This window comes from Xylocopa sonorina, chromosome 6 (assembly GCF_050948175.1).
Source record: "Xylocopa sonorina isolate GNS202 chromosome 6, iyXylSono1_principal, whole genome shotgun sequence".
Taxonomy (NCBI): Eukaryota; Metazoa; Arthropoda; class Insecta; order Hymenoptera; family Apidae; genus Xylocopa; species Xylocopa sonorina.
Genome location: NC_135198.1, coordinates 11,334,604 through 11,337,221, shown reverse-complemented (window position 1 = coordinate 11,337,221; position 2,618 = coordinate 11,334,604).

The following is a 2,618-nucleotide window of genomic DNA, read 5'->3' as shown; positions in this document are numbered from 1 at the left end:
AGTGGAGATGGTATCCAGGTATTAAATGAAGACAATAATTCGAACGACAATAAGTCTAGTTTGGGTGAGGGTAGAAACTTAACCACGAGATGGTCGCAAAGAGCGTTAGCAACTATCGTAGCCGTTTTCGTTGATCAAATAGCTTAAGGGAATTCTACTTTGTTACCAGGAGAAAGAGTAATCGTATTCACTTGATGCCAAGTTCCCTTTTGAATAGCGCATTTTGAAACGTTGTACACCGACACTTTAGAGAGTACCTTTCTCTATAAAGACAATATATCGATCTCAATTAAGACGGACGCCTAGAGGTCTCCGTATTCCGCTTAGCCAGCGGCAGCCCACGCGAAACTTTCTCCTTTCAACGAGCATTTTAACTTCTCGCAGCGACGATCAATCTTTGACGACGATAATCGAGGCCAGGCGCCCGCTTCCGCGCGAAGCACTTTCGGATAACCGGGGCCGAACCGCGTCTCCGATTCTGAACTCCACCCCTATAATTTACGAGATAAGGAACTTAGGTAAGGACGCGACAAATAAAGGTGAAATAAACGGAAACATATTACGGAGGGGGGAAGCTCTGGCCGGCAGTTTCTAAAACGTTCAACGTTTGCTTCTGCTCTGGAGAATCCAACTAAGATAATCGATGTTAGCTACGAGCGAGGCGACACGGTCAAAATTTCGCATCAGATGCGATGAAATAGTGGTAATAAAAAAAAAATGGAAAAATGATAAAAAACAAAAAAAAAATACAATTTTCTATCACCGCCGGTTTTTTGAGGAGCCGCGTACGTGCCACCAAGTGGTCGATAATCAGTTTCAATGGGTGTGCGTTTCCTGTTCGTCGATATTAGACGCCTCTAAGTGTCCCTGATCAACTAAGGGTCTGGGAATTTTGACAATAAAGATAAACGAATGAACGATTACTTCTTGAAGAAAATTAAAAGGCAGACAGCGTCGAGGTGAATTCTTTTTCCTTTCGAAAAATGCTACGGATACTTTTGTACGAGTTTTACAAACGCACACTCAGTTTAAATAGATGAGATGTTGCGCACACACCGCATCAGATGCGTTTGTGCATTTATAATAAACGTTTCAGATAATCGTAAGGGTTCGTAGAGTATTATATGGTTAATCTAAGATACATGTTTGTTAACGTAAGTATGTAAACTAGAGTATATACGTGTCATAGCGTTGCGTGTATTAACTGCATACCGTATAATGCGAAGCAGGTTTATAACTATAGACGGAGAAACATATATAAATACGTATGCGAAGATAGAGTACGTCAGTGTTAGGATCGGAGCTGAGATTCTCTCGAATATTTAATGCTCGTCGATCATTTTCAAATCAATCTTTACGTACAATAATTCCAATGAAATCATAGTAACCATTAAATAATCTTTTTGATATTTGTGTTCGATTACAAAATTCGTTCTCCAGCACTTCTATTTTAATTACAGAATGTTTATTTTTCCAACGTTTACGATATTTAATAATTAATTCTCTCAGCTCCCCGTTTAAAGCTTAACAAATATACGTATTAACATGCTAATCCTCGAAGCTCCTGCTTCGAATGCGGTTTATTCAGAATAGAGGTATTCGAAGCACGAGAGAAAATGTATTAAAAAATGAAAAAAAAAAGAGAGAAACCACCGAGCGTAACTCGGTGTACCGCTTGTAGTATATTATTAGCGCACTGATTAGCTTAGATGTTAGAGTAACAAATGTTGACTGAATTCTAGGGACAATACTCTGCACCAGCACTTTTTTGATCCGCACCCAGACGAGATAAAGAGAACAAAGTGAACATAGTTTTTAAAACGAGTATACTTTGTACTTGATATGTATATTGTTTATGAGGGGGACAAAAAAAATACTAGGAGCCTTACTAATTGACTTAGACTTTTTCTAAGCGATAAGAATAGCGGTATTGTTGGTCAGGACAATAATCGACCTCGTTTTTCGTCGTTTCGTTATCGTTCCTTGTCTTTTTTTCTCTTACGCGACATAGAATTTCGTACGAAACGATTTCTGATAGAAAAATCTCAGTTGAACCAGGGATAAATTATGCTTCCTCTTCTTCTGCCCGTTGCAAACCGTTTCCGGAAGTCCGACCGCGAAGACATCCGAGTAAATCAATCGTCAATCGTTGTAACCATCAGCAGCATCGAGCAAATCCTGATTTAAGTTGAACGAAAAGTTCATCGAAAGTGTTAGGATCTATTTCATCCCCGTGGTTCGAGGCTCGTCCTCGCTTCCCGAAGACACTCAAACGGTTGTTTCTCGAAACGAAAATGCTCACTCTTCATCCCCGTGGCGCGTTAGTGGATAAAAGTCTTCCTTAGTATCCAGACAACAGGTAGTCGTAAGCGAGGAATAATGTAAAATTAATAAATAACCGACAATACTGTGTGAGCAGACAATAAATAATGTTAGGAAATGTTCCAAGACGGACAATAAAACTAGCTCGTAAGCGTTAGGCTAATCTAATCTAGGCGGTTAAGGCGAGCTGTATGCATGTGATCGTTGAATAGTCCTCTCGCGTACCGTATTTCAACGCTACAGTTGTCGCGTAGGATAATTATTTAATTAACGGTGGATTACGAGCGCGATGATCA